Source organism: Macaca thibetana, chromosome 9 (assembly GCF_024542745.1).
Source record: "Macaca thibetana thibetana isolate TM-01 chromosome 9, ASM2454274v1, whole genome shotgun sequence".
NCBI lineage: Eukaryota > Metazoa > Chordata > Mammalia > Primates > Cercopithecidae > Macaca > Macaca thibetana.
This window is the reverse complement of record NC_065586.1, coordinates 68773212-68787780: the sequence shown is the minus strand read 5'-3', so window position 1 is coordinate 68787780 and position 14569 is coordinate 68773212. Positions and strand designations below refer to the sequence as shown.

Here is a 14569-nt window from a genome sequence, read left to right as displayed (position 1 = left end):
ACTTAACCAGAATTTAGGGGTGAATGTACCTAGTTTCATCAAGATCTTTCCACACATCCCCACTGCAACATATATAGGATCCTTTTTTTTTCCAGTCAATACCCTCACCCTAAGAGTAGACATCATTCAAAGGTGAGAGTTCAACTTGCACTGTAATTTAACCAGTTGCAGGAGAGGTTTTGTGTTTAATTTTTAGCAATTTCACCCAGCCCTTCAGCTACAGGAAATAAGGGACCCCTTCAGGCCACACACAGATGCTCTTAGGTTATTTATTTGGTACTTGAGCTAGGAATTTGAATCCTGGAGCTAATTCTTTTCTTTACCAATTCATCCACTGATGTTATCAAGTGAGACTGGGTGTGTTCAGGGTGGTAGGGCCATAGACATATCCAGTGACATTAGAAGCAACCAACAAACATAATTATATTCATTAGTTTTCCAAAAATGTTGGAAAGTATCATTTACAGAGTCACTTAGCTCCTTGTTTCTTATACATGGTTGATTAGAATTATACAATACAGATATGTTGCATATTTTTTATAAACAGTTCATGCCATGGACTATCAGTGTTCTCTTTACTAACAAAAGGGGGTCATCATTGTCTTTAATCAGATTAGAGAATCAGTTCTAGATACCCCAGGAACAATTCAGAAAACTCACCCTTAAAATTTTGTTTTTCTAGAACTACTCTAAACACTAAAATCTGTATTAGCCAGGGTTCTCCAAAGAAGTAAAGAAGGCTGAGAAGTCTCATAATCTGCTGTCTGCAAGCTGGAAGCCCAGGGATGCCAAAGTGCTACTTTGGATAGTTTCAGCTTAAATCTGGTGACCTGGGAACCATGGAAACCAGTAGTGTAATTCACAGTTCAAGTGCCAAGTCCTGAGAACTGAGGTGTCAATGATTAAGTTCTGGTCCAAATTGAAGGTTCAAGAACCAGAAGCCCTGATGTCCAAGGGCAGGAAAATATCAATGTTCTAGCTCAAGCAGAGAGCACATTTGCCCTTCTTCTGCCTTTTGCTCTATCGAGTTTTTCAACAGATTGGATGATGTCCATTCAAATTGGGGAAATCTTTGCTCAGATCTTTACTCAGTCTATAGATTCAAATGTTAATCTCTTCCAGAAGTCCCCTCACAGATGTACCATCTTTCTGAGTATTCCTTAGCCTTGTCAAATTGACACCTAAAATTAACCATCACAATATCCAATATGGAACTTATGATTTCAAAATCCCCACTGACTTGCATCACCTCAACATTTTTCCCTTCATGGTAAGGCATTGATCTGTTCTTTTGACTTCTCAGGTCAAAAATGTTAGATAACATTTTTTTTTTTTTTCCTTTTTAACAAAAGTCACTGTTTCCATCCTGACTACCAGAGTCTGCTATTACTAGAGCAATCAAGTTGGTCAGATAATATCAGTTCTCTGCTTTAAAGACTCATAGCTTACTATCTCACATGGCTTGAGAAAATCCAAAGCCCTAGGAATAGCCTGTGGTTACTTATCTCTTGTAAGTCTCCAGCTCACTAGCTTTGCTCCAACCACACTGACCTCTTTGCTTTCTCTATAAAATGTCAGACATGATCTTTCCTTAAGACTCTTGTACTTGCTAATCAGTATACCTCTAGCATTCTTTCCCCCAAATAACCACATGGTTCATTCCAGTACTTCCTTAAGTTATTCTTAAATGTTAAATTTCCAGTGTCACCTTCTCTAACCACTGTATTAAAAAAGAAGATTCCCATCCCAGACACACCCATACACTCACAGACACCCCTCTCTGGTACTCACTTTCTTTTCATCTATCTCTAAATAAGTGAAACTACTTATCTGTCTATCTAATCTATTCATCATGATAATTTTATTATTTTTCTGCCTTACCCTGCTAAGTAGAGCTCTCTATAGTTGGAGGAGTTTTCCTAGTTAGGTTTATTTTTGTTTGTCCCATAACTAGAATAGTACCGGGGGCATTACATGTTTTCCTTCATAGGAGGTAAGTCATTCTTTTAGCACAATTGTAGAAAATTGCTGAGTTTCAGTCTATACCTTAATTCTGAAATTTAGCAGTCTAAACTTGTGATTTATTTCTCTAAGCTGGTTAGACCTGTTAATTTCAGTCCCATCACTCCATAGGTCTTGTGTTCATTGTGTTGTGCATATTCTCCTCTAGTAGTGGCAACTCCATCCCAAAAACTTGGCTTTCACAGTGCATTATAGATAATTTTATTAATGGTTTCACCTTGCAAACTATAGGCTGCCAGATCCAATTATCTTAATATGAATCAGGCTTTACTTTTCATTCTCACCTGGGCCAGTGACCAATACCAGGTTTTAGGTCGCTTGCCTGTAACACACTCTAACATAATGTTTTCAAATTCGTATTTGAGAGGCAAACAAGATTAACCAACTCTGAGTAATTGAAATAGAAAAAAAATGTACTTCAAAACATATTTCTCCAACAATGTTTGGGGATTTATGAAGCAAGGTTCATGAAAAGGGCAGGAAATAATGGAGACTAAGAGGTTGGAACTACAACCAAAATCATGCTTTGGGTCCACACAACGGTAAGTTTCCCAAATACACAATGAGTTTCAAATTCAGAGCGAGCATGAGAAAAAGTGTGAAATATTTACTATTCCAATTGTTTTTTTTTCCTCTTCCACCTTCTTCCTAATCAATCAGATTTTCGTATTACAAAGTTAACTTTAGTGTTACTTTTTATTTGTTTATATTTAGCAACGTTGAGTGAGTTATTTAAATTCTTTAAATTTCCTTAGGAGTTAATACAATATCAATAATAGACCAATATTTTGGGAATTATATTAGCAAGTCTAATTTCTTGGTGTCTGGAGATATCTCACAGCCTACATGAAAGATAAGAAATCCTCTGAAACTTATACTACAGATTAGTAACTTTTCTATTCATTTTGCTTATTTTCCATTGCATTTCTCCCTTTGAGACATTAATACACCATGCAAAATAAAGTTTATATGTTTCAGAAGTAAAATAGCAAGTTAACATAATTTTTTCCTTAAACACTCCAATGTCTTTGTTTTCATCATGATATATATTACTCAGTGTTTCTCTTCAATTAAGAAAATACAATGCAAGTCTGACCTGATCTATCTTAAACTTCATAATGGGGCTGACATTTTGCAGTGACACTAGCATTGTGTTTCTGGGTCAAAGTTAAATACTACTAACATTTCTTTTATTTATGAAGGAAAGAAAAGACAGCATTGCCATATGCTTTAATCATTTACGTGAGTTGCTTAACAACAAATTGAAAGGCCTTCAGGCTCAAGCAATGTTTGCTGCTGAGCATTCAATTGCAATTGCATGCTTCCTAACTGAGCTGAAAACAGCCTGCAACTAAATTTCCATTTCAATTTCCTAAGCTTGACAACTCAGAGTTACATTTGGAGTAATTCTATAGCAGGGCAAAGGAGATGGATATTCTAGAAATACTAATAATTTGGCTTGAAAGTCAAGTTGAAATTTACTTAATGATATTTGAGGAACATATTTTACCTAGACAGAGGTGAGACATAAATAACGTGATGTGTAGTATAACTAAAACGTTGAGTATTAACATTTTCGTCATTCTTTCTGTGTATCATCACTACAGTTTACATGTGTTTTACCATTTTACCTAAGCAGGTTGTATATGCAGTCCTGAGTTTTATCGTTTAAAAGTATTTGGTATGAAGTTATTTCTCAAGCGGAATTTTTCTTCTCTCTCTCAAACCTAGTCCCACTTTGTCTAAGCTTTTCTGTCTTCCTCTGCATGTGAAGAGGAATTTCTAATTGGATACAGGCACAAACAATTGTGTATAGGGTTATTTTATATTAAAATTAAGATGTTTTCTTCTGTTTCATCTCTTATAAATCTTCTTTTTGTGTTTTATCTCCATGCCAATTTTACATGGCTGTGTGTGTGGACTTAGAGTGCCTCTTGAGGACCAGCTATCTTTTTTCTCTCTGCTGCATACCTAAGCATTCAGTTCCAAATATTTAAATTGGCATGGGGAAGTAATAAATAAATAAATAAATCTTTCTTAGAACTTAAATTTAAGTCATGTGTTTTAATTCTACATTTTACCATGAATTGAATAAATAAATATTTAAATGCATTCATGAACTAATGGATAAAGAAAAGTGCATATATTAATTAATGCATTGATTTGATTCAACTAGGACAATATAAAGACCTGATTTGTTTGTATTTAGTTAACAAGCCATTATTCCAGCATTATAGATTGTTATAGCAATAGCCCTCAATTTAATCGTGGCTGTCTGTATCCATGCTCTTGAGAAGACTAAAATTATACTTGGCTTGGTCATGTGACTTGCTTTGGACAGCAAGCCCTGGGATAATAGGTATATGTGACACACGGAGGGACTTCAATGTGCTTCTGCTTTGGAATATACTTTACTTTGTTGTTTCTGTGACAACTGTGATCACCACCATGTAAATGAGTCCCAGGGTAGCCTGATGGTCATAGCCACAGATGATAGGAAGCACTGACCCCCAGACCTGTGGGTTAGTTCATTCTAGACAAATCAGCCCATCCTTACCAGTGGAAAAACCACTTAACTGATTCAAACCCATACTGACAATGTGCAGAATTGATTCTTGTCTTCAGGCATTGAGGTTTGGGACAGATTATTTCACAACAAAAGCAAACAATGACATCCAACTGTAAACTGTTTGTTACCACAATACTACAATGTCAGTTGAGTGTAAGGATTGCTATTTGATCAAGTGTCTAATCATTCTAGATGTTAGTGTCCTTATATTTTTTATAGTGCTGCTTTTAGGGAAATTCTGGAAAAATTTCCAAAATCAATGCCATAAATGAGACATTCTTGTATGAGATATGTGTTTGCTATGGTCTCAGGGATTCTGTTGCCTCTAGTGAACCAATCAGTTAACTCACAAGAAAGAACAAAACAAATTAAAATTAGTGAACACTCTACATTTTATATAGAATATCAGCAGGATGTTGTTTTGTGCCAGTGTGTCTATGATTGTGATGAATTAGTAAAACTTATTTATGTAATAGATCCAAAACTTGAATTTACTATTTTATGTCTCTGTTAATTCTGTATGTTAGAAAGCAGCAATGATCAGTAGTTGATCTAAGGTATATCAACTTTTTTCCTTGACTTTTTGCCACTTAACTTTCATAATATTAGTCAAGATGGAAAGGCAACTTGAACAATTTCTTGTAATGAAAGTGCCATCATTTATAGAACTATCTCTTAGGCATTCACAACTACCTGAAGTAGTCATCTCTAGAATAACTCCCTCACGGTCTGTCACTCTCTAACACAGTGAAATAAAATAAGGCCAGATAAAAATTCACTCGTGTGAAGAAATATTTCCTTAGGGAATTGTTGCAACTGTGATTTTTTTGAAAAATTGAATAGCATTAATCTTAACTGAAACAAATGTAGTATTTAAAAAGAAATTCTCAATTGGACATGCTAAATAAATTTCAAAGTTTGGAAACTTGTTCCCAGTCCATCAATCACCTTCCTTGAGTGCCTGCTATGCAGGGAGCATCACACAAGTTCGGTGAACATCTATCACACAATTTCATGATAATGAATGTTAAAACTTAACTGTTTCCCATAGTGATTTTGAAGTATCTTTCATTTGTTCTAATCTGTCTATACTGTTCACATTCCATTTTATCCTCCTGGAACTTCTGCTTCTGATTCTAAATCGCCGAAAGTGAAACTAAACATTTCTTCAAAAGAATGGTAGCTCAGTTACAGATATATTTAGCCAATTCTTTTAAGTCCTGTTTTAGCAACATGTCAAATCATTTAAAATGGGAAAAAGGATAGATTGGGCTTATGAGGACGAAAACAATCTGGAAGATACCAGGATGGTCGAAATTCTTTAAAATCCATTGAATGGAAGTGAAATGACACTAATTATGAATATTCCATGTAACACAGAAAGTTAATTTTCTTTTTATCTTATGGACATTTATTACCCACTTATTTCTTGAGCATCTATGAATTTTTTCCATTAATTACAAATAAGACATGACAAGATCACTATTTTACATCCACCCCTTCATACAGTGCTCCCAACTCTATCACAGCAAAACTCAAAGGTTTACCTCTTGATTTAGGGTAATGCCTCATCATCAGCATCAGGATTATGAACCTGATTAAAATGCTAACATTTTAAAATTTTAACCTTATTAAAATTTTACTACTTTTAAAAACCATCAATAATTTTGAATATATATTTGATAAAATAAAAAATAAAATTATTTTTAATATGAAATAAAAAATAAAAAATAAAAAATTAAATTAAAAAAGTAGTTGCTACCTAGCTCCCACCTTAATTATGCCTTGTTTTAAGATAAAGAGCATATTTTAAAAGAAAATATTAATAATTTTTACTGCATGCGTCACAACATACTCTTAAAATAATACATAATTTTCATGTGTATTTAAAGACTAGACATATTCTTTAATTTATTTGAATTAGAAAATATGGTGTTAATTTAATTTAATATGGCTTAATTTAATATGCTGTTACTAAATTTGTGGTCAGCTGTTCCCATGTTGTAAAAAATTCACATTTGTACTACAAATATTTTTCATGTTTGCATTATATGATTAAAATCATTGACTTAAAAAAAATCCAGTTAGTTCTTAGTATCCTTACATCCAAAGTATATTAAAAATCATTTTTAAAATTTATTCTTATCTACTGCATTCAGTAAAAAAAGAACCTTACTCTTGAACTCAAAAATTTCTGCATCTAGATATTAAAACTTTCTTTGAAAAATGAGTTATTCATTCATTTAACAAATATTTGTTCAGCATCTACTATAAACTCAACACTGTTACTATTTCATATAGATAAAAAGTCATTGTTTTTACTTTTTCTATCAGGAATGCTTATTATTAACTCTGATAGTTCAAGCCACGTGAAACTGCGTTTTTAAAAGTAGGTTGTGGAAGAAAAACCCAGGAAATTTTTGGTAAAATTAGGTAACACAAACTGTTATAAAAGTGTACTTGCAAAATATATGCATTTTATTAAAAAATAGAAATAATTACTTTTGTCTTTTTGAGATCAATGAATTGAAGTGAGGGTAAAGATATATAGCCTTAGAGTTTGTCTAACTTGGCTGTAGATAATATTCACATAGTCATAGAAGTGTAAATGTTGCTGTTGGGTTTCAACTTTAGAACCTATGGAAGAATCAGTGTTTGAAACACTTGGTTATGGTTGCAGGAAAGAAAGATTCTAGCAATGTGAATGGTAGAAAAAAGAAGAGGGAAGGAATACATTTATTAAGAGAAAGAAGAATAGATGGAAATACTAAAACCCTTATTTTCTAGTATGAAGACAAGGTGAGTTAAGAGACACTGTCATAAGTTAATGGGATAATTAATTTTTAAATTAAGATAGGAAGGTAATCTACACAAAACTAAACATAGTACACTATTGACTATGGGAGTATATCACGGGAAAATAGGGCTTAATATGATGCAGGCTTTTCTCTATCTTCAATGGTTGGGTGTTAATATATGTTTTTCTAAATTAGATAAATTCAGAAGTAAAGATGTTAACACATGATGAATTATATGGAAATCACCAGAAATATTAAAGTGACAGAAATGGAATGAGTTGCTACTAGGAGTGAAATTGGAGGTGGCTTAACATGGACCATGATATTTGATTAGATACCATCTATTTGTATTATTTTGTTTCAGATATTATTTCTAAAATTAAAAAGCAGAAAAAAAATTAACATCGAAGTGTATTTACATAATTTTACTTTTCTTAAATTTTCTTTTCTCAAAATTTCCCAAGCCTTCCTTCCAACCAATGTGAATATGCAGTGCAAATCTGTTGTATGATTATTAGTCAGAAATATTGTCAACAAACTTCAAGGCATCATTCAAATTCTCTTTTATGCTAACTAAAGTCAATACTGTAGACTTATTTGAAGTGATTATAATAATATTCAAGAGAAGGAGAAACTGATCTGCCTCAATTATTTCTCTAGAGAGTTGCATTTTATTTAAGTATTTGCTAACACTTTCTTCTGGGTAATAATCCTTTTGGCAAGCACACTAATTCAAGCAGTTTTGAAATACACTGTTTTTAGTTATTTGGTGATATTTTCACAGGATTAAGAATCAACTGATTTGCACTGTGCTTTTATGTGGCAAACATAGAAAGAAAACATGTTTTATTGGTCCTAACTCATAATTGATTATAAGATGCACTAAGCAAAAAATAAAAACACTAAAAGAGAAAAAAAGTCCCAAAGTAAATTATAACCTGCACACCACTCTTTAATAGAATATAGAAGTTAAAATATAACTTAGAATATATTGTTACAAAATACTGTATGTAGAAAAATGGTTGTTTTTTGCAGACATAAAGCATGCTTCCCCATAGAGATACAGTACTCTATAATTTCTAGCTATATGCATAATTCTAAATTTTTGTAGTTGTCATTATTTAAAAAGTAGGAAAAAATGAGTGAAATTAATTATAACAATGTATTTCATGTAGCCCCATATATTCAAAATATTATCATTTCAACATGCATTCTATGTAAAATTATATTAATGCTATATATTTTAATGTTGCACTAAGTTTTTGAAATATAATGTGTAGTTTATATTACAGTGCATTCTGATTAAGAATAGCCATATTTTAAGTGTGTCATAACCACATGTGGCCAGTAGCTAACCTATTGGACAGCACAGATATAGATCAGTTCTGTCTTCACAGAATATTCTATTGAACAGTGCTGACCTGGAGGGGAAGTGAAAATAAAATAGACATTAATAACAAAGTATGATAAATGGTGTACAGAGCAGAGACAACAAATTTAGTCTTGGACATTAGGAAATATTCCTGGAAATGACATCCCTTTTTCTCTATACATAATATATCTGCAGGAAACCTCTGATTAATTTTAAAATTTTGATATTTGTGTTCATTGGAGTAAAAGTTCTTACTTCCAATTATTATTAACAAAGATAATTTTTATTTATGAATCCAATTAATTTCCTAATATAAATTAGTCAAATTTAGCATTAAGGCACTAGAAAAGCAAATCGTATATGAGCAAAGTGTTTCAATATTTCAAAGATGGTTTCATTCAAAATGTGCAGAGAAAGCCAGCTCTGGTATGATTAAGTTTGTTGATACTATCTGGCCAGGTGCATTGGCTCACACCTGTAATCCCAGCACTTTGGGAGGCCAAGATGGGAGGATGACTTGGGCCCAGGAGTTCAAGACCAGCCTGGGCAACATAGTGAGACTTCATCTCTACAATTTCAATTAATTAATTAAAAAAGATTGTCCATATTATCAATCTGAAATATGAGAAAATTATATAATATTTATGACATTTCTCACAAGAGAGTTTTCACAGTGCAGTATTTCCTCCTTATTTGTGGTTTCACTTCTCCTGGTTTTAGTTACCCACAATCAAGCACAGTCTAAAAATAGGTGAGTAAACTATAATAAGACATTTTGAGAGAGAAAGAGATCACATTAATTATAACTTTTGCTTACAATATATTGCTATAATTATATTATTTTATTAATTATTGTTGTTAACCTCTTACTGTGCCTAATTTATAAATTAAACTTTTTATTGTAGACATTTATGTATGTGAAAAACATACACAGGGTTCCATGCATATAGGAAAAAACACAAATAGAGTCTAGTGCTGTCCAGTTTCAGGCAACTGCTGGAGATCTTGAAGCATAAAATCTACAGATAAAGGGGACTATTGTTATGTTTGTGAACATAGACAGTATATTCAGTTAAGGGAGGTCATGTTTAACCAGGCTTCTGAAATTATTTGAAAACATTACCTCTACAATAGATAGCAGAAATTCAATGATGTAGTACTCTTGTATTTTTCTTCAGGCAAAAAGTCACATTACACGTGTGTGTGTGAAAATGTGTGTGTGCGCGTGTGTGTGTGTGTGTGTGTGTGTAAGCTAACAAATAAATTATAGAAACCAGTCTCTAAAGCAAAAATAAGATGGAGACTTGGCAATGATCTGACTGTGGTGATTATTATAGTTCACCAAACTTACAATGCAGGAAAAAACAGTTTCTATAGTGTCTTTTAAAAGTGTGTTTGCCCAAATTACTTTGATGATTGCCAAATATAATGATTTTTCCTACTGTATATTAAAGCACAGTACTTAAATAGCAAGTGGCATGTCTCCTTTACTTTCCCTAAGAAAATGACCATTATTGCATATAACAATGAATAAAATTTTACTGGATTTTTAATCTTAATATTCAAATTATATCTGAGTCTTTGAATTTCAAAAATAGGATAGATAATTCTACTTTCAAAATCTTTACTTGCAATATATTGAGATTACAGGAACAGAACTGCTAAACACCTGGCAAGTCTTACTTTTCTCTGGCTGGAAAGCTCCACACTTCCTGTCCCTTACAGGGAGGTGAAAAAACAAATGAATGGAAAAGAAAAGGGGACGAATGAGAAGTTAAGGAAGAAAAGGAGAGGCAAGAAAGGAGAGAGAGAAGAAAGAAGGTCAGCACAACTGTTAAATGGGGTGGCCCTTGAAGGTAGAGGATTAAAAGAATATTGACTTCCTTGACTCCTTCAGTCCTTAAGGTCTCAGCAGTACCTAGAGGATGGCTTATCTCGTGGTTAGAATATTCCAGAAAAAGACATTAGTGGAAGGATTTTATGGCTTTAGCCTGTGAGTAAAAGGAATTCTGCTATCAGTTTTCTATCCAGCACTATTTCTAACCTCTTACTCAATAACTTGTTACCTTAGTCATTAATTTATCATGTGTAACATGGCTTTTTGCCTGAAGAAAAATACAAGAGTACTACATCATTGAATTTCTATCATCTATTATAGGTGTAATATTTTCAAATAATTTCAGAAGGCTGGTTAAACATGACCTCCCTTAACTGAAGCAGCAGTGAGTGTTTGTCATAAAATTGTTCTTACCATGAAGAATTTCCACAGCGTCACTTTAGTAGCTTCCATTCTTTTTCCTACTCCTCTAGTTATATTTACTCATCATATTTTAAAATAAAATTCTAATTGGCAGAGATTGATGAAGAAAAAGATGAAAAATATAAAAGACACGAGATGTTGACAATGTTTCTAATCATTTCTTACACTGAATTAAAAACACACAGAGGAAACTGCATACAATATAAATGTGCAGCTAAAAATTTATTATATAGTTAACACCCCTATAACCACTTTCAAGGCCAAGATGTAAAATAATATGAGCACCCTGCAAACACATTCAAATCACAAACTGCTCCTTTTCTTCTAAAGGCAATCACTATCCTCAATGTAAAGGTAATAACCACTCACTTTCTTTGTAGTATTACTACCTAAAGAATGATAACTTAATGGAATCATTCAGTTTTGTCTATTTTTGAGCATTATATAAATGGAATAATACATTATACATAAATGTGGGTCTGGATTCTCTTGCTCAATACTATACTTGTGAGATCAATTGAAATTAGTGTGTGTAGTTGTAGTTCCATTTTCTTGTGATTGTTGTAAAGCATTTCAGTTGATCAATATACCCACAATGTATACACCTGCTTTCCTGTTAATGGACATTTGGACAGTTTCCAGTTTAGGGCTTTTATGATGAATGCTGTGAATATTCTTAACACATTTCTGAGTTCACATATAAATACATTCCTGTTGTCTATATACCTATGAGGAAATAGTTGAGATTTTCGTATCTTTAAATTACTAGAAAGTCACACTGCTTTCCAAAGCGATTGCATGAATTTATATTCCCTAAAAAAATAGTGTGAGTTTTTCTACATTCAAATAAACACCTGGAATTCAATTTTATCTTTTTTTGGGTACAGTTTATTGAAACTTTAATATTCTTTTACTTGATGACTAATGAAATTGAACAACTTTTTTCAATCGTTTTACTGTACATGCCAATTTCCTCTTTATTCACATTTTTTACCCTTTTTTGTGTTTATATTTTTCTTATTGATTTGTAATTCTTTAGATTTTCTGATTATGTGTCTTTTATTTATAATTTTCAAATATGGTTTCAGACTTTAACTTTTTTATGATCAAATCTTTATCACCAAAACTTACATTTAAAATTTATGATCAGGCCAAGTACAGTGACTCACATCTGTAATCCAGCACTTCGGGAGGCTGAGGTGGGTGGACCACTTGAGGTCAGGAGTTCAAGACCAGCTTGGCCAACATGGTAAAACTCCATCTCTACTAGAAATAGAAAAAATTAGCCGGGTGTGGTGGTAGGTGTCTGTAGTCCCAGCTACTCAGGAGGCTGAGGCAGGAGAATTACTTGAACCCAGGAGGCAGAGGTTGCAGTGAACTGAGTTCATGCCATTCCACTCTAGCCTGAGCAACAAGAGTGAAAGTCTATCTCAATAATAATAATAATAATAAAATAAAAATAAATAATAAAAATAAAAATAAACTTAATGATCAGTGCTTTTTGTGTTCTGTTGAAAATTTTTTGCTCAACATCTGGGGACGCTCTTAGTTCTCAGCACCCAGCCCAGCTTCCTTCAAAATGTATACTATTCACAAAATCCTGTGCAAGCTCAGCTTGGAGGGTGATCACTCCCTCCAAGTGCATTGAATCAGTCAAAACCTCCACCAGCTTTGATGCTGAGTGGGATGCCTTGAACATTGAAAGAACCATCACGACCGAAGGTGTGGATGAGGTCCCCATTGTCAACATCTTGACCAACAGGAGGAATGCTCAGAGACAGGATAGTGCTTTTGCCTGGCAGAGAAGGACCAAAAAGGAACTTGCATCAGCACTGAAGTCAGCCTTATCTGGCCACCTGGAGATGGTGATATGGGGCATATTGAACACACCTGCTCAATATGATGCTTCTGAGCTAAAAGCTTCCATGAAGGGGCTGGGAACCGACGAGGACTCCCTTGTTGAGATCATCTGCTCAACAACCAACCAGGAGCTCCAGGAGTTTACAAGGAAATGTACAAAACTGATCTGGAGAAGGACATTATTTTGGACAATATGGTGACTTCTGCAAGCTGATGGTTGCCCTGGCAAAGGTTAGAAGAGCAGAGGATGGCTCTGTCATTGATTATGAACTGATTGACCAAGATGCCCGGGATTTCTGTGACGCTGGAGTGAAGAGGAAAGGAACTGATGTTCCCAAGTGGATCAGCATCATGACCAAGCAGACCGTGTCCCACCTCCAGAAATTATTTGATAGGTACAAGAGCTACAGCCCATCAAGAGACAGCGTCTAGAAAGAGGTTACAGGAGACCTGGAAAATGCTTTCATGAACCTGGTCCAGTGCATTCAGAATAAGCCCCTGTATTTTGATGATCGAGTGTACTACTCCATGAAGGGCAAGGGGATTCGAGATAAGGTCCTGATCAGAATCATGGTCTCCCGCAGTGAAGTGGACATGTTGAAAATTAGGCCTGAATTCAAGAGAAAGTATGGCAAGTCCCTGTACTATTACATTCAGCAAGATACTAAGGGCGACTACTCAGAAACCACTGCTGTACCTGTGCGATGGAGATGACTGAAGCGCAACATAGCTTGAGCTTCCAGAAATGGTGCTCCCCATACTTCCAGCTAACAGGTCTAGAAAAACCAGCTTGCGACTAACAGTCCCTGTGGCCGTCCCTGTGAGGATGACGTTAGCATTGTCCCCAACCTCATTTTAGTTGCCTAAGCATAGCCTGGCTTTCCTGTCTAGTCTCTCCTGTAAGCCAAAGAAACGAACATTCCAGGGAATTGGAAGTGAAGTCTATGGTGTGAAACACTTTGCCTCCTGTGTACTGTGTCAGAAACAGATGAATAAACTGAATTTGTACTTTAGAAACAAAAGAAATTGTTTATATACCTTGAAGTTATGAATATCTTTATACATATTAATTTTTGGATCCTTTAGTATTTTGCTTTTTGTATTTTATTCTATATTGACATGACTTCACATTTGAGTCTTTTTTTTTTCCCAAATAAGCGTATCTAATTTTCTCATTACCATTTACTAAAACGATTTTATGTATACTAAATATTGTAACTTTATATTACAAAATTGTATCTGTAGAACAAGTCATGCCACATTGTTATTCTTCAAGGAAACCTTGACAAATTCTATCCTTTCAATGTTCAAAAATAAATAAACTTGGCTAGGATTTACAAATCCGTTATAATTTTAAACTATAATCAATATGGGTAAAATTATCATTGTTACAAATGAATCTTACAATCCTGGTCATAACATAATACTTTATTAATTTAGATTTTTAAAAATTTTTCTAGTGATATGTTATAATTTGTCCAAATAAGTTGTATGTTTGTTTATTTGTAGATCTTTTATATTTTAATAACATTTAAATTGCATTTTAATATGTAATTGTTAATTGTTAATTATTGCAATAGACTAATACAATATATGTATTACTAATATATGCAATACAATATATGTATTACTAATACATGTATTAGTCTATTGCAATAATTAACAATTAACAATAGTTAATTGACTAT

At 33.5% G+C, this 14569-nt stretch overlaps 1 pseudogene; it reads left to right on the top strand.

The window, feature by feature from the left end:
- The first annotated feature begins 12552 nt into the window (after positions 1 to 12552).
- LOC126962113 (annexin A2-like) lies at positions 12553 to 13599 on the top strand (annotated as a pseudogene).
- The last annotated feature ends 970 nt before the right edge of the window (positions 13600 to 14569 follow it).